The sequence below is a fragment of the Ascaphus truei genome, chromosome 1 (genome assembly GCF_040206685.1).
Source record: "Ascaphus truei isolate aAscTru1 chromosome 1, aAscTru1.hap1, whole genome shotgun sequence".
NCBI classification, from domain to species: domain Eukaryota; kingdom Metazoa; phylum Chordata; class Amphibia; order Anura; family Ascaphidae; genus Ascaphus; species Ascaphus truei.
Window position 1 is genome coordinate 260,328,356 of NC_134483.1, and position 26,826 is coordinate 260,355,181.

Here is a 26,826-nt window from a genome sequence, read left to right on the forward strand (position 1 = left end):
GTCAGTGACTGAGATCTGTTGGCAGCACACAGCAGCAGCTGCTGCACTTGTCAGACACAGATTCAGTCTCACAAAGTGGTTTTTTTAAATAATAGGACAGTTTTTCTGAGTCATCAGACTCGTGATCAAAGTGGTAAAAAGAAAAATGTCCTCTCTCTCACCCATAAATAATGGTTTACATCTTTACCTATACACACTGTTGCATTTGTTTTTTTTTTATAAGAGTGATATAAATTATATCATTACAGATTGCATTACTAGCAATAGTACTGTTCCAGTACGTTTTGCAATATGGTGTCCTTGTAAGATGTACTGTAATACAGTAGATATACTGGATGTACTGCTGCGGCCGAGTTTATTCGAGCATTTGCCCGTTCTCGGCCGCAGCAGTATCCTGGCGCGCGCCGGAGGGTGCCGGGCGCGCGCCAAAACAGCGGAAGAGCGCCCTCCGATCGGGGCGCTCTCCCTACCACTGCCGGGTCCGCCGGGTCCCCCGGAACCCCCTGCCGCCATCCCCCACATCGCGGGACACCAGGGCTCCCTCGGGGAGCCCTGGACGCGCGTGCAGGGGGCGCAGGCACCCGATGACGCGTGACCGCGCATCGGAGACGCGCGGCACGCCGAGGGGCTGCCACTTGCAAGCCGGAAAATCTCCCGGCTTGCGGAACTGGCCACACTGCAATAAAGTGTGTCGCCAGTGTAGTACGCATAAACTAAAGATGACAATACAAGAACATGTACAAAAGTACAATTTCTATATCTAAGCATTTTGTTGAATGCCACTATTGAGGGTGTAAAATGTCACGGACTGCAATTGATTAAAAAAACTCAAAGGGTAGGTTATTGAAAGGCTTGCTAATTTGTTTAACAAAAAACATGATAATTATATTCCGTTCGTTTTTTCTAGGGAAATAAACACTTAGGTGATCTCGAAACTACAAAATGAAGGGAATATTGGTGTAAAGAAAAATAAACTGTTGCATATTCCTGTCATTTAAAATAACCAATTTATGCAATTTATTTTATATGCTGTGTAAATCTGGTGAAGTTCTGTTACACTTTTTGTACTCAGGAATTGTAATATATAGATCACATTCATTTTTCTACTTACTACTTCATTCTTCTTGCATATTCATTTTTTTTGTTCTTGTTTATTGTGCTTTTTTGTTTTTTTGCATGTGTGGACTTATTAATCAACCTGCAGCAACTTAATGAAGCACACTGCAATTCACTTTGTTTAAATTCTGATGTTGAGTGCTTGTTGACAGAGCCACAATGAATTTAAAGGCTGTTGCCAATGCACTTAAGGAAACAGTCCACTTAACAATGTAATTGACTCCTAAAGTATAATCAAATGTAATTACCTTTAGAGCAATCATTTTCTTGCAACAGGGATCCGGAAATTCTTGCATGTGTTCTTGCATGTCAAATAACTAAGCTGAATAAGAGCAAGGGGAAAATAATGGAGGAATATATCTAGATATTTCAAAAGCTACACAAACACACACATTTGTTACTTTGTAATGTAATGCACTTAATGCTAAGTAATTAATATATCCAAATAATTAAAAATATCTGAAAGGAAAGTCACAGAAGAAATAATGTTTACTGTATTTTCTATTTCCAATGCAGGATACATTAAGACAATCCAAATAATATAAACTATGTTGATCAATTTATCATGCTCAGCAACAACAAAATAATTCCGAACACATGAAAATAAATAGTAATTTAAAAAGCTAGCATTTCAGGTTCTCAGAAGGTAAATTAAGTGCATTGTCAATACTGTACGTGTTTGCCTTGATTACTGCTATTTGGTTGGTAATATAACTATATTACTTCTGATTGAATTGTAGTACTTGACTGTCACATTATTGAATTACTGATGCCTTGTCAAGATTTCATATGAGCATAAAGGGATTTATTTTTGCAGAGATTTTCATATCAATTTCTTTAACTCAATAAATGAGGTTGATGATTTCCAGTAATCTTATTTTTTGTATTATGATTTTACTCAAAGACAGTAAGGAATGCTAGCTATTGAATTTCTACAACTTATTTTAACTCAGTGAAATAGAAACCTTTGAGAGACTCACAGTTTTGTACATTATGGGGCCTACTGTATGCACTGTGTTGCTAGAATTAATTTTGTTGTAAATGTGACACAGAAGAGTAACAAATTCATGCATCTAAAACTGTATGAAACTGATATTAATGTAATGTGTGGCACCTGTAGCATTTTTTATTTACAAAGAAAAAAATTAAGTTATAGGATGGTGTTTTGAAAAAAAAAATTACGTTTTCGCAAACATTAAATAGTAAACCCATTTGTATAAACAATGTCACTCTGTTGAAGCTTGATAAGTCAGTAATATCTCTCATGGATTAAATGAATTGGGTCACCTAAGAGGATTACAGGATAAATATAATATATGGGTATTTTTTAATGACGTCAATCATTACTGTGGGTAAGATTGTTTCTATATAGAACTCTCACTTGCCACCGAACCACCAATAAGAGCACTACTACTGTACACTACCGACACACTTTATTGAAGTGTGGTCGGTACCGCAAGCCGGGAAATCTCCCGGCTTGCTAGTGGCCGCCCCTCGGCGTGCCGCGCGTCATAGACGCGCGGCACGCGTCATCGGGAGCGTGCGCCCGCTGCACGCGTGTCCAGGGGCTCCCCGAGGGAGCCCTGGTGTCCCGCGATCGTGGGACAGCGGCAGGGGGTTCCGGGGGACCCGGCGGACCCGGCAGCGGTAGGGAGAGCGCCCCGATCGGAGGGCGCTCTTCCGCTGCTTCGGCGTGCGCCCGTCACACTCGGGCGCGCGCCAGGCTACTGCTGCGGCACAGAACGGGCAAATGCTCGAATAAACTGTGCCGCAGCAGTATGTTCTACATCACTAGTAGCTCTCACTTGCTACAGCACCACCAATGAATCACGGCTATCCGTATTCACAAGATTATACAGAAAGTTACCATACAAATTGTACTTTTGATTGTATAAAATATCTAAATCCTTAATTTTAACCATAATAGCATTTAAAACGCAAAAGAAGAAATATGTGTTAATACAAATTAGATGTTATATACATGGATTATAAACTTTAAACTTTAATATTTTAATTAAAACCAACTTTCATAAGTTTAATAAGACAACTAGTATTGTTGTCCTAATTATTTAAAAATAATTAAAAACATAAATATTGCTTACCAAAAATAGAATAAAAATAGTAAAATTTAAGAAACTTACATAAAATAATTTAAAATTATTAACCAAAACTTATCAAAGTTAGTCAAATAAAACTAAATCTAACTCAAAGCTTAATTAATAATCAAGTACAATTTGCATTTAATAACAAAGAAAAAAGAAGGGATAATTTTTTTAAATATACAGTAGAACTAAATAAAAAACTAATTAATATAAAATAACTGATGATCCAAATAGTTTTAAACCAAAAAAAATCTATGTCAAAATCGACACAGCCTTTAGTTTTCAGAGTGCATAGTTGATATATCCAAAAGGATTCTATTTTAGATAAAGCCAAATGTTCTATTCCCACCTCTCCAGTGGGCAGTCACCTGCTCTATTCCCATATAGTTAAGACCAGAGGGATCTGAATGATGATGTTTCTTGAAATGTAAAAACAGATTATGGGTTTCTAACCCTAAGACGATGTTATGTACATGTTGCAAAATTCTGACCCTGAGGGGGTGAATAGTACGGCCCACATACTGATATCCACAGAGGCAGATGAGGACAGATACTACAAATGAGCTTTTTCAGTTTATAAAGCTCTTAATTTTGGATGTGACTTTAGTTACAGTACATTGGAAATAAATGAATTGGTCTTCTCTATACCATATTTACAAACTTTACACTTCAAAAATCCATTAGGTTTATTCAGTAACCATATTCCATTTTGAATTACTTCTTGTCTTCTAAGGTGTAAGAAATCCAATTTAGCAATAATTATATTGTAATGAAGGAATTTGTTATCAAAGGCAGAATGTTAAAGTATACAGTATAATAGTCTGGACTTTCCTTCATATCTACATATGTGTCTGATATATATATATTTATTATCTGATTGTATGTTCAGTTATTGTTACATGTGAAGTATTCTAAGTAAAAGGTCAGATCTATTCTGGCAGACAGAATTGACCCAAAAGGTCAATTTGTGGTCTAAAGTTGTTGGACAGCTGTAAGTCCTAACTGGGAAAAATGCTGCCATAGGACTTTTCCATTCAGCAAGTTTGAAACTACTTATATGTTCAGGGGTAGTTCATATGACATCAGTAATGTAGGTGAATACCATGTTGGGATATAACATTTTAAAGGTTAAAATGGCAGACTGGGTGGGTCTTTATGGATAAATACTGCAGTGAGCTTAGTAAGCTTTAGGAAGGAAGGAAGGCCAGAGGAGACCACCAGGCCGAAGACTGATAATACCATGAAGAGGAGAAAAGACATGTTTTAATACCTGGATAGAATATTAACAGAAAGAAGGTTACTATGTGCAACTATTCTTAAGAATATCAATCTATTTGAAACATCATCATCGTCATTCTTACTATTTTTGTATGTAAGTAATTATTTTCAAAATAAACGTTTTGTTTTTGTGTGCAAATGACAAGAATGCTGAATTCTGTTATGCTGACGTGAATCTACAGAAAAAGCGAATTTAAGGACATTTAACATAAGGGCACTTGGTGCTAGATTATCTTTAAGGTTTCTCGCCTAAGTAAGGACTGATTGAGGCTTTTCTGGTAAATAGTCTTTAAGGACATTATCCTGTTTCAGAATAATTTGTTATTATTAATTGCAAATTTTATGTGATTATTAATTAAGTTTTGGGTTAGATTTAGTTTTATTTGACTCACTTTTATAACTTTTGGTTAATAAAAATGTACAATTTGCATGGTATCTTTCTGTATAATGTTGTGAATACGGATAGCTGCGCTCTCATTGGTTGTGCAGTTGCAAGTGAGAGCTGCTTGTGATGTAGAATATAGTAGCACTCTCATTGGTGGTTCAGCAGCAAGTGGGAGTTGCCCTGAAAGCTGGTATAAACATTTAGAATGATACAATGCGATAGTCGATGGATTACGTCATGACATCGGCTGCGTGGGAACACGTCGTGACATCAGGAACATCATTACGCAATGACGTGCCAGATGCTGGAGAACATTGTGACGTCATTGATGACGCGACGCAACATACTTGCGGATGTCGGCAGGATATTTAAAAGGAGGGGAACACCACAACATAATTGAAAATACCCGCAGGAAGTTCATGTGTGAAAAAACACGCGTAGGGCGCAGTCTTGCTGAGCATATGAACCTTGAGGAGGGCATTTGTTTGTTGCTGGTGGACTGCAGCTGAGATTTGGTTCCAGATTATTCAGCCCTATGATTTCATCTACTGCTTAGTGGCCATTTAGCAAAATCAAGGGCTGTTTGGAAGTCCTGCTGCCCAGTTCCAGTGCTTTTGACTCAGGGTGGTCTGAATGATTATCTCAAGGTTGACTATGTAAGTGCATTACTTTGTGTTTTTGATATATAAAAGCAATTTTCACCCTACAGTATTTGCTTTGTCTTCTCTATGTGGGATTCCCCTCCACCTTCTCTTTGATCTTCATGGAATTCGCTATGGATGCATGAAGAGGCTTCCAGATGTCCTTCTGTGTTAGTTACTCTATATAACCCCACTGCCTGATTTATACGTGGAACATGTGAGTTGAACATTCACAGGAAGCCAATTCATATTTACATTGTGTATACTGTGTTGCACTATTGTTATTATTTTCTTCTATGTCCCTGGATGAAATTTGCGCCCGATTCTTTCTGCTACTTCTGTGTCTGGACTGGGCTTGAGTCCTGTTTGGGAGCAGCACTTTCTCAAAGGATAGTAATTTATATTATCACTTCATCACATTGATTTTCACTGTATGTTATCACTTAGATAAGTAGTGCTATCAACGCTTGCACAAGGTAGAGAGTAGGAGCAGGGGGTCTTCTGAGTTGAACCGCATTGATTTCAGGGGAACCCTGGACCTGAAATCAATGCAATTCATCTCTGGAGGTCCATGCTACAATACTGTGTGATTAAAACCCTGGCGATCCCCTGTTAGGCTAGGGCCTCAGTCCTCACTGTGTGCATGACTGAAAGCCGCAATCTGCAGTCTGTTGGTCAGCTTGGTGAGAAGAGAAGGAGATCCGACGGGGGGGGGGGGTGTGTGATGGGGGCGTGGCCATGATGTCACTCGGCTGGTTCACCCTCAGTGGCTGAACCCCCGCCGTGAAATGGTCAGCACTCCGTTGCCACAAGAAAACTTAAAATTCTTGTCGGCAGGAAATCTGGTAGCGCATCAAGATCGGTTGTCTGCTATCTATATAGACTATATATATAATCAGTAGATTGTCCTCAATCCGATTGGCTGTAATACTATTTGATGGCTGCCATTTTGGTTTAAAGATGTGAAGTACCTCCCTTGGAGATGATGTCACATCCTTAAATTTTTTTTTAAAAAAGCCTGGCACACGGTACAGCATCCAATCGGATTGGAGCTACACCATCTGACCCTAAAACATGACGTGACAGGCCTTATATAAGGCCTGTCGCATCTCATTTTAGCTTAAGAAGATGACGAGACAACATCTACCTATGGATTACAATGGATTACAAGTAAAGAAGATTGAAGAAAGAAGAAAAGACAAAAAGAGGTGCGAGATCACAGCACGATGGAAGCAAACTGAGATTCCAAATATCCCCACGGTTCGGAACAGAATTTGGTACGTTTGCCAGATGGAAAAAGTTAACGAGCCTGGTTAACGACACTGTTAGCAATTTCGTAAAAGTCTGGATGCCATGGTTGGCCCAGACAGATATCCCAGGGGTGGAGGTCAACACCCTCTGGCAATGATAGTTATAGATGCGTCCTCCTCTGATGGGATCTTTCTTTGGCCATTCCAAACTTAGGATAGGTTAGGTAATCATGAGCCGGTGTCGCAGAAAGTCAAACTATAGTTAGAAATTAAGCTACTAGTTTCATGGAGCACCCAGGGGGACGCAAGGAGGATTGGAGAGAGGAGACGCGTCCTTCCTTGTCTCCCCCCACCCTCACCCTCTTCCTCCCCTACCCTCCCCATCCTTTAATTTTCATTTCAGCTTTTAAGTTACCTTATTTTGGATTTTCATATGTTGAATGCATCATACGCTTAAGTGAATTATTGGTTGTTTTGAAACGTGTCAGATGTACACACACACGACTTATATACAGAAAGTGACATGCCATAATATGTTTGAAATATCAATAAAATTGAAGTTACAAAAAAGAATAACACAATTTACCTGAAAATGAGGTTCATTGCGTTGCGGATGGTGAGCTTCCAGTTACATCGGGGATTGGAGGGTGAAGACATCTAAAGGTAAGAAAAACTTTGAATGTATGTCATTTTTGTTTTTCAGATTTTTTTATTGTACTTCTTAATTCGTATTTTTATGCTTGCCCATTGACTGCCAATGTATTTATCTGTGCCCCTTTAGGGCTATAGGTAAATACAGTGACAAACAATGCATTTTTAGGCAAATGCTTATTTTTATTTCATTGATATGTATTTTTGTTGATTTTTTAATTATGTATTTTTATGCTTGTTTTTTCTAATTGTATTTTTTGAATTCTTGTTTTTTTAAGGTTGGTCATTGACTGCCAATGTTTTTATCTATTGCCATTTCGGGTATAGATAAATACAGTGACATGCAATGCATTTTTGGCAAATGTTTATTTTTAATTAATTGTTATGTTTTATATTTGTAATAAAGGAGATTTGTGCTGCACTGGGATGGAGAAGGGGTTCCCAGGCTAGTAAATAAAGGTATTATGCCTGGCTGGGTGCCCCTGGGCCTTATTGGGGAAATGTAGATTGTCAGCTCTGCAACCCAGTAATGACAGTAACACTGTAACTTTAATAAAAATGTCTGTGTGACTCCCACCAGGTATAAGGTGACGAGAATAATGTTATTTCCAACTATGAAATGTATTACTGTAGCAGTGTTTCCCTGTAACCGCGCAAAGGAAAAATGGTTTTAAAACCCAGAAGCCACAGCACATTTCACGGCTTTTAGAAAACTTCTGCTAGGAAGGTCCTAGCGTGCTGAGATTTGCTGTGAGCGCTGGATGGGTAAAATCATGGACGCTGGCAGCTATACAAGGTTTAAAACGCAATATTTATAGATTTATATAAAAATTGATGAATGAAAGTCCCCCTATTTTAATTGTTCCAACAATATATGTGTAAGGGGATTTTCATTCAGACGGCCGGAACAGAGGAAAACCCTTAAGTTGTAATTACTGTACTTTAGAAGTGTATAGCAGGAATTTCCTGCGAGGTGAGCAATGCATATGTAACTCAGACTTCTAAGACACCCCGCTGGTCCGGTTCCACAGTGTCTGAAACAGTCAGAAGTTAAAAGGCTTTGGCCGACTAAGGTGTTAAGTGGGGAGGGGTAATGCAAGTATCCCCATCTTAGTAAATGTCCGGGCAAATTGCCCAGATGTCCGGCCAGCTCAGACAAAATGTCGCCAGGTAAGGGGTCTGGGTCTGGTATGCAAAACGGCAAAGGTGTGAGGATTGCGCATGTCCTTAGCAAACTAAGAAGCCCCTCTGCCAGTTTTGCCAAGTATGGGCAACTCTGAGATACGTGGGAATATTGGTTCCCATGCAAAGATTGGCTGCAGAGGTTACAGATAGGGATTCGTACTGCATAAGAATCCCTGCAGCCGATTGTGAGTCAGATTCATCTAAACTGTATTTTAAACTTTATACCATCGTAACCAAAGTCAAGGGTTCGTAAGAACTAAGGAATCTATAACCAATTATACGGCGGTAGAACAAAGTAAGCAGCTTCAGAGGAGAAACAGTGGTTGCGAGCGGCGCCACTGTCCAAACAATGTTTTCCGCTATGTTTGCGCACAACTCCCGCTCCTGGGAAATTGTGCCTAGAGACTCTATTTCTAAATATTTCATTCCGGGAATAGAAGATTTCATTTTACCCCATCCCAGTAAGTGTATTTCAAGTGTTTTTTTGTAAACTAAGCTGAGTATGTTCATTCGGTAAATAAATCACAATTTATTTTATCTCTTACTTTACTCAATCAAAGGATCTGGGTATTTTGGTGTTAAAAGTTCTGGTCTACCGTGACAAGCTTTTGTCTGGTGGCAGCGGAGGGATCTGATTGAGCCAATGGTATTTAGGAAACTATAAAAAAAACAGTGTCCCTGTTTGGATATGCACTCCACCGTATATGTGTAATTATACATACTGGAAAGAGGTGGTGTGTACCACCTCCACTGATTTGAAATAATAATTTTTATTTATTATTGAACAAAAGGAAAACAAAAAAGTAGATTAAAACTAAAACTCGCAACAGTGCTTATTGTAGAACTGCAGGTCAATGTATAATAATATTGTCCCTGCTAATACAAAATTGTGAACCTAAACTAACAGATGCATACAGCCATGGCAGATGTCTGCATATGATAATTACTGTATCCAGGCATATGTGCTGGTGCTTCAAAAGAAGTGCTAGGTGTACACTATATAGTGTGAAATATTGAACCCAAGACTCTCACAATTATGAGAGAATTAGTGCTTAATAAACTAAACTAAATAAACCTAAATAAATCCTGTTTGTGTTTGTGTTTATATACAATGTATACTGCCTAGATAACTGAATTACCTCCTATGTGACATCTGTATAGATCTATTGTGACACAACCTGATCAGATTAGTCTTAGATCATTCCTCCTGTGCCTATCTGTGTGTATCATATAGCTATAGTGGAAACTATTGGACAGGCATAGTGGAAGGAGTGTCACAGATTGAAACAAAGCTGCAACAGGGCTCAAAAGGGATACTAAATGTATGTGCTAATCCCTAACTATATCATGGCAGCCTCATACATGCATAGTGTAGAAAAGCAAAAAGCTGCTACTAGATGACAGCACTATAACTCTTCCTCATACCCCACACACACGTCCACATCAGCGGAGGGAGGAGGAGGAGGGGGGGGGGGGAGAGGGGGAGAGAGACAACAGAAGGATAGAATCTTGTAGGCTGAGTATGCCTTGCAGAATTAACCCTCTGTTAAGATAACTCTCTCTTAATAAATGCCTTGAGACTCCACAGTTGAGAATAGCAGTGACTCAGAACACTAACTCAGAACACTATACTTCCTCTACACACTCCACTCTCACATCCGAAGGGAGAGGGGTAGAGACGGAGGACCTGGAGAGGGAAAATGATATTACCTGCAGGCTGAATCAACCGTGCAGTGTCGCACACAGGACCCAGGAATGTCTACTTTTGTCCCTCTCTGCTAGTGGATCTGAGCCCACATCTTTTTAGCTATTCACTGAATCATTCTTAGATATATGATAATGCACTGTTGGGAGAGTGACCATTGCGTCACTAACACCCTACGCACGTTTCGTTCAGTCATGAACTTCTTCTGGGGTGGGCGTGCCTCTGTGACTGCTTCCTATTTTATAACCATGGGTTGCCATGACTACAAATTGGAGGTTTGAACATTAACCCCTACTGGAGATAATGCTGTTTAGAACTATATAATGGTTCAAACAGCATGTACAGCAGCTTAATGTATTATACAGAGGTCAGCACAAAAGTAAAACATGACCCTACTAGGGGTCCCTAATATTAAAATTAAATTAAATCATATAAATGCCAGAAATTATACTCATAATGCAATGGTATACATGACATAGTATATATGGATTAATTCTGCTTGTAATTCCATCCTTGGAAAATTCACTTAACTTGGAATACTCACATGTCTATAAAGTGGAATGGGGTAGCTAAAATGGGCCTATAGTGCAGGTCTTAAAGGCACATCTCTAAACTCACAGAGTTAAAGCAGCCTGTTGGCAATGGATGATGTACATACACTAAGCAGATGTTTATAGGAAGGCTGTGTAGGCAAAACCTTCATTTAGGCCCTACGGTGTCAGAGTGCCTAATAGGTATATCCATTTAGCTTCAGATCTTAGAAATACTTGGTTGATGTCAGTAGTAGTAGGGAGGCATACATTATGTCAAACTTTTTTTGACAGGTGCCAAGCCCCCTTTGCCCTAAGCCCCACCCCCTTTGGCCAAAACTCCGCTCACGTGTCCCGCCCCTTCAGTATCCTGTCCCGCCCCTTACGTATCTGTCTCTGCCCCCTGCAACAATATTTTGAGATTGACGCCCCCTGCGCCAAAGAACGTGGTTGACGCCCCCAACGCCAAAAAAACATGGTTGACGCCCCCTGCGCCAATTTAAATTTTTTATTATGATGTGTATTTTTTATTCTTTTTTGTGATTGGTGCATACTGTTGACGTAGATAGGAGGGGGGCGTATACATATGCGGGGCATATCCAGGCATGTTTATAGGCGTTTGGGACCTGTCCGAACATGTTTTTTTTCATACGGGCAAGTCTGGGCGTGTTTATTCTGAAATAACGCAGTGCGCATGTCAGAAAATTTCAAAAGACTACGAAAAGAGGTCATAGCAGTTTTTTTATTTAAATTCAGACAGAACACTGCGTACCGGTACAACGATGTATTATCAGACTTAATATACAGCTATAATCACACGCCGCATTGCACCATTAAGTGCGCGCCAAAGGATGTAACACAAGCGAATTCTCTCACCGTTTGGAAGACTATTTATGGTCCACATGTGAGTTCTAAGAAACTTAAGCCACTTTTAAACATTGGAGATCACATTCGGAAATCAAAGTATAAAGGCATTTTTACAAAGGGTTATGAACAGTGTTTTACAGATGAAATATTTATTATTGATGATGTACGCATGAAAGGTATGAAGCCGCTGTATAAGCTTACAGATAGCGCTGGTGAGGCCATAGAAGGATCATTCTACGCTGAAAAGGTACAAAAAATACCAAAGAATTTAAATAGCGTTTACAGAATTGAGAAGATATTAAAACAAAAAAGCGTAAGGCGTAAAATCGTCTACTACGTTAAATGGTGGGGATACCCTACAAAATTCAACAGCTGGATAGAAAAAGCACAACTAACCTGGTTGTAGAAATACACCGCCATGGAGGATATTGCATTTTATGTAACGTTGCCTAGTAACGCGTCATACGAAACGTTCCCCCAAAATGACATTTCTAATTATACGACAAAACTAGCCAAGCCCATTATTTTAAAAGGTGAATGGGAGGTTTCTTTAACAGAGATACAGTATTCACATACTTGGAATACATTTGAAACAGTGGATGGTAATGTATCTGTAACCCAACTAAGTCCGCAGACGTGGAACATGGGTATGGATAGTAAAATAGGATTAACACCGCTAAATGCCATTAAATCAAATTTCATGGAAAAGCGGGGTATTATAGTGATATTAATGAATTGGATAGGTCTATTAATGATGCGGTGGTCAGCAGCAAGGTGAAATTGAAATATGACGACTTTGAAAGAACCTTGTCTGTTGTGGGTACACAGCGCTTTACAGCCACAGAACGTATGATGAACATTCTAGGCATGGATTCTAATAACATTGATAACATTGAAAAAGGGATAAAATATGTGCAGATGTAAAAAATGGCTTTTATACAATATTTGTTTATACTGACATCATTATGCATCAACGCGTAGGTCACAGTTTTGTCCCACTACTGCGTACCGTTGAAATCACCGGCAATAATAATGATATCATTACGCAACGCTACATAAAACCTGATTACATACCAGTCAGTAAATATCACATCGATTGTATTACAATAGAGATAAAGAACGACCAAAATAAGAACGTCTCATTCAAGTACGGGAAGTCCATTGTAAAACTACACTTTCGTCCGCGCAAAGGCTCTTTGTATTGAAAGGGCTGGCAACATGGTGGCTGTTAAAAATTATGGAGAACCACAGGTTTACAGTATGTACTATAGAGCACAGGCGGAAGATGGATTACAGGGTTTTCATGGGAGCCCTTATATGTACGGGTGAGGATTAGCAGGAGTTTTCCGCAGTCTGTTTAGGCGTGCGGTGCCGTTATTCAGACGCGGCTTTGATATTGTAAAACCTCATGTAAAAACTGCAGCACTAAATATCGCTAGAGACGTTGTGGGTCGTGTTTCAACCACGGTGCAGCACAAGATGGGTCCGGTCTCGTGTACATCAGTAACAGCAATTCCAAAGGCTAACGCAAGCACAGCATTGCATTCCCCCCCAGCACAGCACGTTATCAAAACAAAAAGAACAGCCGCAATGTCAGAAAGAAGAAAAAAACCTCGCAACGGAACTTAAATTACATCTTTTGATTCATTTGACAAGACAAAAAAAAGGGCTTTTATTTATATATATATATATATTTTTATCTCTTTAATTCGTCATGTCATTTATTCATACCAACACCGTAGAACGCGCTAAATAAGAAATGGACCACTTTCAAAGGCAGCCGACACACATAGAAAAAAGTATGCATATGGAAATACAAACAGCGGCCACTGTTTCAGAAAACGCGCCTATGGAATTTTATAGCGCCGAAAGCGGGGAAGACTATTGCGACTTCAATAACGCATTGAATTACATTACCTGTAAGATGGCTGCGTTGACATTGTAAACCAGCATGTGAAAACGACGGAGCGAAATAACGCTTTCAACCTTAGTGTTGAATAAAATAGGTGGTACACCGCCAACATGCTCCGGACACAGGTACATAAGTAAAGCAATTCTAAAGACAAACGCATACAACGTGTAGCGTTTCAGCCTTGCACAAATCGGTGTCAAAACAAACAGAGCGGACGCAAAAGACAGAAAGAAGAGAAAACTGGTACTTAAAAGCCTGCAGTTGACTCGCTTGACAAGACAAAAAAAGTTATTTCATCATGGCGTTTATTCACACCAACTCCATAGAATGCGCTAAATCTGAACTGGACATCTTTGAAATACAGCCTACACAGATGAGCATAGAAAAAAGTCTGTATGTGGAAATACAGCCACTGGCAGCTCTTTCAGAAACGGCACCGTTGGAGTTTTATATCGCGGGCAGCGGGGAACATTATTTCGACCTCAATAATACTTTGATTTACATTACATGTAAGATCGTCAAACAGGACAACACGCCGATTGCTGATGGAGCACGCGTGAGTTTAATCAATTATCCGATAGCAACACTTTTCAATCAGGTAGATGTGACTTTGGGGGACAGACTCATATCGCAATCCAATAATCTGTATGCATATCGGCGTATATTGAAACAATTCTGAACTATAGCGCTGATGCATTATCCACACAGTTTACCACCGGCTTATTTTACAAGGATACAGCCGGGCAACACCAAACCCGCACAGTGGGGGGTGATAACCAGGGCTTTACAAAACGCGCCCAAATGACAGAGCGTAGTAAAGCCGTAGAATTACTAGGGCATCTACATAGCGATATATTTTTTCAAGAGAAGCTTATACTGAACGGTCTGGACTTAAAAATTAAACTCACTAGAAATAAAGATACATTTTGTTTAATGTCAGCTGAGGCTGAGCCGTTTAAGATTCAAATTCTAAACGCATCGCTGTTTGTCAAAAGAGTGCAAATTGCGCCGGCAGTACGCATAGGTCATGCGCAGGGGCTTTTAACCGGCAACGCAAAATACACTATCGACAGGGTGGGGATGAAACTTTATAGCATTGCGATCGGAAGTCGCGTATGCAATCTAGAAAACCTGTTTTTGGGTCAGTTACCCAAACTGGTCATTATAGGATTCGTTGATAATGACGCTTTTTCTGGTGCTTACGATAAAAAAACCCTTTGTTTCAAACACAACCATGTGAATTTTGCAGCCCTGTATTTAGACGGCGAACAAATACTGACAAAACATTTCAACCAGAATGCTAATTCTATTAAAGAATACATGGCACTGGTACAAATCGCCGGTACACAAAATGCAGACGCGGGATTTCTCATTAATCGTGAAGAGTATTTTGAGGGGTACACGCTGTTTGCGTTTGATTTGTCACCAGATCAGGAGCGCGGTGGACACTTTTCACTAATTCGCAATGGAAACCTGAGGGCTGAAATACGCTTTTCAAGGGCACTGTATAGAACCGTTAATATTATTGTGTACGGCGTTTTTGAAAACGTTATTGAGATAAACCAGAGAAGGGAGGTGTTATATGACTTTCTATGAATAAAAAAGAATGAATACCGTTCAAATAACGCAGCTTTTAAGCGCTGATCGATACATCCGTGGAATGTTTCAAGGAGTTTACCCCTGCGATTTATTACCCCGTCACACGCTGACAAGTGCACCCTCTGGCTTCATCATAAATTCACATCCTCATAATGGACCTGGTGAACACTGGTTGGCTATTTTTTTTGATACAGAAGGTTCTGGACATTTTTTCGACTCATTCGGATTATCACCAAAAAGTGAGCTCTTTCCTAAAGAAATTTTATAATTTTTTTTTTCAACCAAAATTTTTTATTGGGTAAATGGTACAGTTACAACATATGCTGACAACACACTGTCTTACAGTTGTATCCACATTTCCCTCTTATTTTTTCCAGTAACCAAACTTGACTCACAAGGGTGACTTACTGACGGACAAGACAACACCAATGACACATGACACACAGATAAACGGAGGGGGGGGTAGGGGGGGACCGCACCATGAGCACTGCCCTCTCCAACTTTTTACTGTTTACGTCCACTCTACCTGAGACCTCTTTTCTCTTCTCTGTAGTTCTTTTTGTTTCCAGTCAGCCCTACCTGTTCTCCTCCTCATTACTGTCTGTACTGGCACTTCAAAGGAGAATGCATCTTCAGCTATCAAAGCAATATGGTGGCAGCCTCCACCCCTGAGATGTCTGTTTGGGTCAGCCACGGGGCCCATGTTTTTTTTTTGATACAGAAGGTTCTGGACATTTTTTCGACTCATACGGATTATCACCAAAAAGTGAGCTCTTTCCTAAAGAAATGTTACAATTTTTAAATACGAACGTGAAACGCATAACGTTTCAAAACGCACAATTGCAAGATACTTTGTCATCTGTCTGTGGTGAATTTTGTATTTATTTCATTCATCATATGTGTAAAGGTTTAACATTTGAAGATGTCTTAAAAAGTTTCACTAATGATTTAAAAAAAAAATGACCGCATAGTCGCTAGTTTTGTGAGAAAGCGTATGCGCCATTTAAAACGGTGAAATGTACACATTGACTGTTCACAGAATTGTGTGGCCTGTTATAAAAATATATAACGCCATTTTTAAAAAACATGTGCCTTATGTGTACTGTGTAATAAAAGCCTAATTATATTATACAATGCCAACAATGCTAACATACTAAATGCTTAGACGGTTTTTATATACTTTTAAAATATATATATATATATATATATATATATATATATTTTTTTTTTTAAATTTTTTGTAATTTTCTTTCATGTACTGTAGTTTTGGCTGCCGCACTTAAAGCCGAGCAGGTGGCTAATGACGCTTATATGCCCCTATATGCAGATCTAGAAAGGCGATGTGGAAAACAGGTCACCGCTGGTGCGTATTTATATAAAACCGGATGCAAATACTTTTTTACTTTAAAAGGTGCCTGTGTACATGAATAACCGCCTGTAGGCGGGCTTTTATGTCGTTCAGAACAAACCAAGGTGGGTACGGAAAACAGTGTACGCAACTGGCAAGCGTTCGACCAAACAGCACTCCACAAGCCCTGAATCAGCCATAATGACAAATCAAAAACGGGGTATGTATTACAATGTATCACTGTTATATTTAAAACTAACACTATAGACCTGTTTTGAACTTATTTAAAACATTATAGATTATGGCTGTAATTATATATCTAAGTTGGCTACGAGAGTGTTTTTATTCATTTATTACACTTTTTTATAGCCAATAATAGGTGCATGCAGCCACAATAATTTTGTATCTATTTTTTATTTTAAATGCTGATGTCTATTATAAACCTTTTTAATACTGAGGATATTTTTCTTAGCTTCAAAACTACACTGGCACCAAAACGTTAGAAGCCCAAAAGTCGCCGCTGAAATGCAAAGCCAGAACAAGAAACCACAGGCCCCACAACCTGAAAAACCTGGTGAGTATATTGTGTCGTTGAGCCATTGAAGAAGCGATATATGTGGTATTGTGTAGGCTCACATACATAGTAACAACGGTAGGGCTGACTCAGATCAGGTAGGTATAAAGTCTGTTCAGCGTCTCTCAGGTAGGTGGTGTGTATGATAACCAATCTATCTATAAGGTGGTAAATAGTACTGACCCAACACCAACTCTGTTGTCAGAGTTGATCTCTAAAGGATCAGTATTCAGTGAGAGGTAGGAGATAAATACATGGTAATGCTGAAATAAATAAACAGCTTACTGCTACCGTGTGACAGCAGGGAGAAGGGTATCTTGGTTCGTATGGGCTCCCTATAGATCATCCGATCACAGGGAAGCACCTAATTTGAAAAATAGCGTGCTGCAGTTGTTGACGAACACTGCCGTCAGCTGACTCATGTGTGTGAAGGCGTCCTGCGCGTGCACCCTATGTGAGCCTAGTATGTTATACCCACATTGTGGTTAGGGACTTATTGCTTTGCTCCCTAGACTCCAAATCACTTCTCCTAGGGTTCTATTCATAGCCAGTGATATTGAGCTGATTATATACAAACCCTATATTCTATCATCTATCTACAGTATTCCTAGCTCTGTACTAGCTATATTATTAGCCAGGATCCCATTCCCATCCCACATACTGTTACAGCAGTGACATTTAGGGTGCTTTGGTTCATCTGGACAGTGATTCACCATACTCAGTGGTCCAAACTGCAACATACATTAATAGAGGATATTTGCAGTCAGCATTCATTGATCCAGAACACCACATTCAGTGTTCATATGAAGGATCATAACGTTTAATTCTTATTTTATCACCCATTATTTTAAAATTATTTCAATAAAGTGTATGTTTTAAAGTGTTCACCACATCACCTATGTATTTAGAGTGCCCTTACTAGGTTCTTTCTCTCCGGTCTGTTGTTACAAACAGTAAAAGCCAATGGTTTCCATTACAGGACATTACGACTGTCACAAACAATGATCATGTGTCACATAAAGGGCTGTCTGCATGACGATTAATGACATTGATACACCACATTATTGGCGATGGTTTTACAATCACTTTGTTTTTTGGATAGATTTAAATCAGCTTATAGAAAAGGTAATAAGCGACTTGAAAACCTTGATATTTGTGAAGGAGCATGAACGCGATTTAGAGCGCTTGAAAGCATTGTTATTAAGACTTCGCAGTTCAAGTGAGACATTTCACACGGGTGTAATGCTACTAAAGGGGGATTTAAGTGCCAGCAACCAAAACATAAAACACAACGTAATAATAGCAGCACAGCGTACTGACAATACACACCACGACAACTATGTGTATAGAGGATGAATCTGACATTGAGAGACGGGGTGCGCTAAATACATTTTTTGGGGTATTGTAAAGCTGTCTATCAAAGCATTCATGCGTGAACTGTATGCTCATAGTTGGGAGCCTCATGGCGAACTCAAAATGTGTATGGATCCGACGTTCAAACTAAAACTTGAACGTTTAACAACTGTATTTAGCACCGGGGCCCAATTACTAACCAATTCTTGACTAAATATGGTGGGCCGGGGCTTAGATCAACACCCCGCGTTAAACAGAAACACTCAAAGCGGCCAACAGGTAAACTATGTTGTAGACAATAATAGAGAACACACAAAAAAGCGCATTAACGCCCGTTAGTACATGTGATTTATCGGCCTCCGTTATGAGCCCCAACTTAATTGCTGACGAACACCCTCAGACGGGTGTCTTGCCATTATTCTCTGTACAGTCAGAGCCGCCTGTAAATTAAATTATTGTTGAAAGACCTGAACTGCCTGTTGAAAATAGTGTTGAAATACATACACCACTGATAATACAGCCACCTAATGATGCGGTGGATTATTCTGTATTTTTGGAACGTGTAGCGCAGTACCAAAGAGTATGACAACATTTTAATGCGGTGGAACATTTTGACCATTTTCAATTTGTAAATCTTGATCGAATACAATCATTTTCAGCAGCATTACATGCAGTACACCCGGCTATACAGTGTACATTGAATAGACTATTGCCTGACATAAGACCCCATGACCTGGTGCAATTACGCCTAGACGGTGACACATTAAATAGAGTTTTATACTCTATTAGGCGCTCTAAGGACACATTAAGCGCTGAGACGTTTTTGGAACATGTGGCAAATATGTTACAAAGCAACACTGAAATTCTTGGTGACGGTAGTTTAAGACTGATGGTCATAACTATTAGGAACAGAGTGGGGGGTGTGAGGCACCGTAGACGTATTAATTCGACGCCGTACAGTCTCATAGTAACCAGAAAAAGACAATTGCTCTTTGACTTAAATAATGACAGCCATAATTTGTGTCTAGCAGCCAGTCTTTGTGCCCTGTTAGAAGAGAGAGATACTGCTGACGCGGTGTTACTGGAGAAAGCACGTTTGATACATCGCACACTGGGTATTCCTGATGATCGCCTAGTCAGTTTTAGCGACATACCCGACTTTGAAAAACACTTGAATGTAACCATTAAAGTGTTCTACCACAATCGTGGCGACTGGCAGTTTTTTAATACAAGTGAGCCCTGCAAAGAGCGTGTTTTATTTATATACCATGAAGATACCCATTACTATGGAGTAAAAAAAATAAACGCTTTCATTGGTGCCAATTACTTTTGCAATTTTTGTCATACCCCATTCGCACACAAAAATAATCATTCATGCTGCTATTTTTGCCATTCGTGCCACAGACAGAATTGTGTTGAGGTCATAGCCGACAAACCTAGGTGCCCTATGTGTCGGGCATTTTGTCATTCACAGGATTGTTTGAGTGAACACAAGAAATTAGCCCAAGATGCTAAAATAGATTGTAAACGCAAGAAATAGTGCGACAGCTGCGGTCGCTACACGGCTGGCGATCATGAGGAATGCAGAGGTTTGCAGTGTAGAGTCTGTTATGCTTACATCGATACTTTTGACAACCACCTGTGCTATATGCGACCATACATGCCACAGAACCCCACTGACAAGTACATTTTTTAAGACTTTGAGTGCATGCTGGAGACGGGTGTACACATACCAAATTATGTCTACGCCATGCCGTTAAATGATGATGAGGAAAAAAGTCACGCCCGTCCTTTAGACAGCGCTGAGAGCTGGGAGTTCCAGGGTCCAGAGTGTTTGGCTGATTTTGTAAAAAAATTCATAGACCCTTTCATCGCGCATAATGCCGGCCGTTACGATTCCTATTTTGTTGTGCAACAGCTGCTTAAAGAGGAGATAAAAATAGATTTACTAGCACAAGGCGGTAAATTATTATGTGTAACAGTACATGATCTGGATATCAGATTTATCGACTCTTTAAACTTCCTCCCCATGAAACTCAGCAAGTTGCCACAGGCCCTGGGGTTTACAGGCAGTAAAGGACATTTCCCACACTTTTGTAACACTGTACAGAATCAAAATTACAGCGGTTCTATGTCCTCTATAGATCATTACAGGCCACAGTACATGATGCCCGATGAGAAAACTGGGTTCATGTCCTATTATGAGGAGAACAAACATTGGGATTTCAAATTTCAGTCTGAGCTTAAAAGCTATTGCATTGAGGATGTAAAATTTTTGAAGAAAGCCTGTATCTGCTTTAGAAACAGTGTCATAGAAATGACAGAGCATACGGTAATTAGCAACCGTGAGTCTCAGCTTGGTGAAGAATCTGTCTATAATGTGGATCCCTTTCAGCTGACAACACACGCCTTTGTGCATGGCTATGTTTCGGCTCAAATTTTTACCAAATAACACCATTGCCATTGTACCCCCTGACAATTACAACATCACAAAAAAATGCTTCTCTACGCCCGCCACACAGTGGCTACTGTATGTGTCTTACAAGGAGAATATAGTCATACAACACACTTTGTATTTTCTGGATGGTTATGCGGTGTTTAATGGTTTCAAACAGCCTTTGAATTCAACGGCTGCTTTTACCACGGCTGTCCCATGTGTTACAATGAAAAAGATACAAACACTGTTACATCTCTTACATATGGTCAATTGTACCACAAAACAGCCATCAAAACTCATTTTCTAAAAACCAAATGTGGCTATGCTGTTCGTGAGCTGTGGGAGCACGAGTGGAAACACATGTTAGAGACAGGTACGGATCTACAGGCGTTTCTTCTTAAAAGTGATTTTTCACAGACCATGAACCCCCGTGATGCACTTTTATGGCGGCCGCACAAACGCTATTAAGCTGTACCACAAAGCGGTGCCCGGTGAGAGTATACATTACTATGATTTTACCAGCCTGTATCCTTTTATCAACAAAACCAAAATGTATCCCACAGGTCACCCTAAGATCATCTATGAGCATCTGGTCTCTTTTGACAGGTACTTTGGGGTTGCTAAAGTAAAAGTCTATCCACCTAGAGACTTATTTTTCCCTATCCTTCCTGTTAAAATGAACAGCAAACTCATGTTTCCGCTATGCAGCACATGCGCCGTCACCAACCAGACGACGCCTTGCTGTCATACGGATGAAGAGCGCTCATTGACCGGTACGTGGTGTACTGTTGAAATTCAGGCAGCGTTGAAGAAAGGGTACCGGTTGTGTAAATTTTTTTGAAATTTGGCACTTTGAACAAGGTACAGACAAATTGTTTGCTAAATACATTAAGGTGCACCTCAGGGACAAACAGGAGGCATCTGGCTACCCCAGTTGGTGTACAGACGCGGGCAAAAAAAAAAAATACATCAGAGAGTATTATTCAAAAGAGGGTATACGTTAACGCGCTGATAAAATAGACATTAACCCTGCAAAAAGACAAATTTCTAAACTGTTTCTAAATTCTTTGTGGTGTAAATTCAGCAAAAAGACTAATTTACAAAATACAAGTATTGTAACAAACCCTGATAAAATTTTGGTTACGCCTTTTCAACGCAATACGATGTGTCATCTTTAGACTTCATAGATGATGACACGGCCATGGTTAGCTGGAAGTATACAAAGGAATGTCACACTTTAGGTCGTAATGTCAATATTTTTATTGCCTGTTTTACGACCGCCTATGCCCGTCTTGAACTGTACAACGTTTTGGACAGGCTACAAGAGAGGTGTCTCTACCATGACACTGACTGACTGTCATTTTTGTTAGCAAAACAGGTGACTGGAATCCGCCTCTGGGTGACTACTTAGGGGAGCTGACTAGTGAACTACCGACTGGTACACACATTACAGAATTTGTTTCCGCCGGCCCCAAGACTTACGGCTACAAGCTGTCCACTGGTAAAACGTGTCTAAAAGTTAAAGGTATAACACTGAACGCTTCAAACGCTGAATTGATTAACTTTGACACTTTAAAAGATATTGTCCTGGACTACCCCTTACACTCTGATCCTGAAGATCAGAAAAAGATTGTGGTACAACAGGCTGGGATTGTCCAAAATAAACGGTACTGGCATATTGAGACGCGGCCTCTATAGAAAACACAAACGTGTGTGTACACGAAATGACAGCTAACCAACGACTTCACCACCCTGCCCTTTGGTTACTAATTATAAATCTGTAATGGATATCAGGCTTCAACATCCTTTCTCGTGCATTTTAGCCGGACCGTCAAATTCAGGGAAAAGCTATTTTGTTAAACAGATTTTGCAACATTCTAGCACTCACTTCTCACACCGGCCTGATAACATTGTATGGTTTTATGCTTGCTGGCAAAATCTTTATGATGAACTGTTAAGCACTATGACCCACATTAGATTTATTGAGGGTATACCCGCTACATTTAATGATGATGCTCTTTTTCCCCCTAGTAAAGTGAATTTGACAATTGTAGATGACTTGATGGAAGCCGCCAGTGAGAGCTCTGAAATTGAAAAAGCATTCACCAAGTATGTGCATCACAGAAACCTCAGTATCATGTACCTCGTACAAAATGTTTTTTGCCAGGGTAAAAAATGCAGAACCATAAACTTAAACACTAAATATATAGTTCTTTTTAAAAATCCTAGGGATAAGTTACCAATTAACACCTTAGCGCGTCAAATGTATCTTGGTAAATCACATTTCTTTTTAGAGGCTTTTGAAGATGCCACACGGGTCCCCTATGGTTTTTTGTTAGTAGATTTAAGAGCCACGACCCCTGATGAGTACCGCTCAAGAACCGGTATTTTTCCGCCTGACAGCCCCACGTCTATGTTTAAAAAAAAAAGAGATAATTATCTTTAAATTGTAATTACTTGTAGCGGCTGTGCTGTTGTAAACATGTCTAACCGACTACGCCGCCATTGGCATACTTTAAAAGTATTAATAAGGGCATCACCAAAGCAAAGTAAAGTTATTCTGTGTTCAGCGTCTAATGATTTAGTCACAGCCATATGCGAGATAGCCCTCAATGCTTTAAAAGGTAAAATACCTTTATCAAAGCGGCAAATTGGCATACTTAAAAAGTGGCATAAAATTATAAAAAAGCTGAGCGATAAAAAATTTACAATTGTAAAAAAGAAACGTCTGGTGAATCAGTCCGGCAGCTTTATTGGCTCTCTTTTGGGTTTTGCTATACCTTTGCTGACTGGCCTTCTCACTAACCGCTAATGGAATATGCTGAGAAAATGTACCTGGTCCCCAAACAAGAAATGGACCGTTTGCAGCGTACACCTCAGCGAGAGGCCGACATACGTGAATCTGTCATGCAGCGCCTAGATACAGAAATGAATGCTATCTTTTTTTTTTCCAATGTTTTTATTAGGCATTTAGATATTACAGTTTACATGACATTTAACATCGCCTAACATTTTTCCAGGTAACATTTTTTGGGGGGGGGAAACAGGGTGGCAACCGCAGTTGTCGGAAGGAAAAAAAAAGGGGGAAAGGTGGTGTCTTCCGAGAGTGAAGACCTAGGGGGGGAGGGGGGAGGGGTGTGGGGAAGTGGATGGGAAAGAGAAGGGGGGGGAAGTAGGGTAAGAGGGGTAGCCCATTTGACTGGTAAGTAGATCTCTGGCTGGGGTCGTCACTGAGTCCCTTATGGGGGGGGGGGGGAGGGTAGGCCTCTATCTTGTTGGGTTTGGTTGGCAATCTCTGGTGAGGAGGAACCAAGGTTCCCAGATATCTTCGTAAGCGGGGATTTTTTGCCTCACGGTGGCGGTAAGCCTTTCCATGATCATTACCTCGCTAATTCGCTTTTTAATCGTGTTCAGTGCCGGCACTGTTGTTTTCCTCCAGGAGGCCGCAACACAGCATCTCGCCACTTATAGAATGAAGGATATTAATTTCCTGGTGGGCCAGACTATGTTCGGCATAGGTGCAGCCAGCAGGTAGGTCAGTGGTTTAATAGGAACTTCTAGGTCGGTGACCTCTTTTATCAGAATTTGGACCTTGGCCCAGTATTTCACAATTTCTGGACCATGATGAGGACCATATCCCCTCTATTACCACAGCCTCTCCAACATTGGTCTGAAGCCAGAAGGTAGATCTGGTTTAATCGTGCTGGGGTAAGATACCAGCCGAACATGATCTTATAAATGTTCTCCTTAATTGTAGTGCATAGGGAAGTTTCTGAGGCTGCCTGCCAGATTTCTTCCCAAGTCTCTCTTTCTATATTAATGTTCAGGTCAGCTGACCATCTGAGCATGTAATCATGCTGTGTGGGGGTCGTTGTGTGCATAAGTACGTTATATATATATCCGAAATTAGACCCTTCTGGTAGGTCTTGGCCTGACACAGGTTTTCAAACGTAGTGAGAGTGGGGTATTCTGGACGAGGGCAGGTAGTTCGCACAAAGTTTCTAATTTGGAGGTATTTGAAAGTGTCCAATTCTTTGATTTTAAATTTGGTCCTCAGTTCTTGGTAGCTCAGGAGCTTCCCCAGGCTCAGTAGATCGACAATCGCCTCTATACCCCATGTGTTAAAGTGGGCGAACAGTTTAGATCCACATCCCGGGGGGAATTTGGGGTTATTAACAAGTGGGGTGAGTTGGGAGCTAGTAGAGGAGAGGTTATATTTATATTTACATCTTGACCAGATGTCCCACGTAAATCGTGAGGTCTGTAATTCAAGATTGTGTAAATGGACATCTCCTCTGTCCAGGCTCCAGAGGCAGGCTTGCAGAGAAGGCTGTTTGGCACATTGAGTCTCCATTTGAACCCAGCAACAGCGGGTCGGGTCTGAGTTCCACATTACCACCTGCTTGAGCTGTGCAGCTAGGTAGTATTTATAAAGATCAGGTACCCCCATCCCTCCTCTGGATCTAGTGGTCATCAGGACCGATCTGGCGACTCTGGGTCTCTTACCCTGCCAAATGAAGTGGAGTAATCTATTCTGTATATATTTTAGATCGGCGGCCGGAACCTGGATCGGGAGTGTCTGGAAAAAGTACAGCATTCTTGGGAGTATATTCATCTTGGTAGAGATCATCCTCCCGATCCATGAGATCTGATAACCTTCCCACCGATCTAGATCTTTTTTGATCTGGTCCCATAGTTTCGGGTAGTTATCCCGGTATAGGTCCCGATAGTGCCTAGATACATTAATTCCCAGATATTTAATGCATGAGGGACACCATCGATAGGAGAAATTTAGTTTAAGGAGCTTAACTACGGGGTCAGGGAGATTAAGATTGAGGGCCTCTGATTTGTCGCTGTTTATTTTATAACCTGATACCTTCCCAAATTCTGTCAGTTCCCTCTGGAGGTTGGGGAGGGAAGTGAGGGGCCTGGTCAAGGTCAGGATGATATCATCAGCGAATGGGGAGATTTTGTAGTGTTCGTTGGCAATGGGAATATCTTGGATGTTTGGATTTTGTCTTATTCTAGTCGCCAGTGGTTCAATCGTGAGAGCGAAGAGGAGAGGGGAGAGGGGGCAAACCTGTCGGGTTCCATTTCTAATGTGGATGCGCTCGGGTCCTCCTCCTGTTAGTCTTAAAGAAGCAGATGGATTCTGATAGAGCACCTGGACCCCTCTCAGAAATGAGTCACTGAACCCAAATTTTTTCAATGTGTTGTCTAGAAATAGCCAGTCAATTCTGTCAAATGCCTTCTCTGCGTCGAGGCTTAGTAACATTGCTTTTGAGTCTGAGAGGTGGGCATAATCAACTAAATTAATGATTTTACGGGTATTGTCCCAGGACAAACCCGACCTGGTCTATGTGTACTAATCTCGGGAGTATTGGATTAAGTCTGTTCGCCAGTATTTTACTATACAGTTTTAGGTCATTGTTCAACAGTGAAATTTTTCTATAACTTCCACACTGGGTGGGGTCCTTCTGTCTTTGAGTATTAGGGCCAGATTGGCGGACGACATTGAAGATGGGATAGGATTACCTTCTAGAAATGAGTTGAACAAATGTAATAGGTGTGTGGACAAGATGGGGAGAAATTTCTTGTAATATGCATTTGTGAAGCCATCAGGGCCCGGTGCTTTAGAGATTTTTGAGGCCTTGGCGGCCATTTCTAATTCTTCCGCCGTTATTGTGGCATTTAATATAAGGCTTTCCTCCTCTGTTAGCGAGGGGAGGTCGCAATCGGCTAGGTAGTCAAAAGCAGCCGTTTGCTCCTTCGAGCCTGGGGTTGCAGAGTGGGCTCTTAGGTTGTATAATTTAGTGTAGAATTTAGTAAATTCCTCTGCAATTTTTTTTTCATTATATAAGAGTGTACAAGCACTATTCCGGATCGCCGTTAT

The 26,826-nt window shown here is 40.4% G+C and overlaps 1 long non-coding RNA gene across 1 annotated transcript in view; it reads right to left on the bottom strand.

Moving 5' to 3' along the window:
* Positions 1-1,337: 1,337 nt before the first annotated feature.
* Positions 1,338-26,826, bottom strand: part of LOC142470683 (uncharacterized) — a 36,858-nt gene continuing 11,369 nt past the window's right edge. Inside the window, exons 2-3 of the long non-coding RNA XR_012789312.1 lie at positions 7,359-7,429; positions 1,338-1,438 (exon numbers count right to left, since the gene is read on the bottom strand). This is a non-coding gene — a long non-coding RNA (uncharacterized LOC142470683). The remainder of the gene's footprint in view (positions 1,439-7,358; positions 7,430-26,826) is intronic.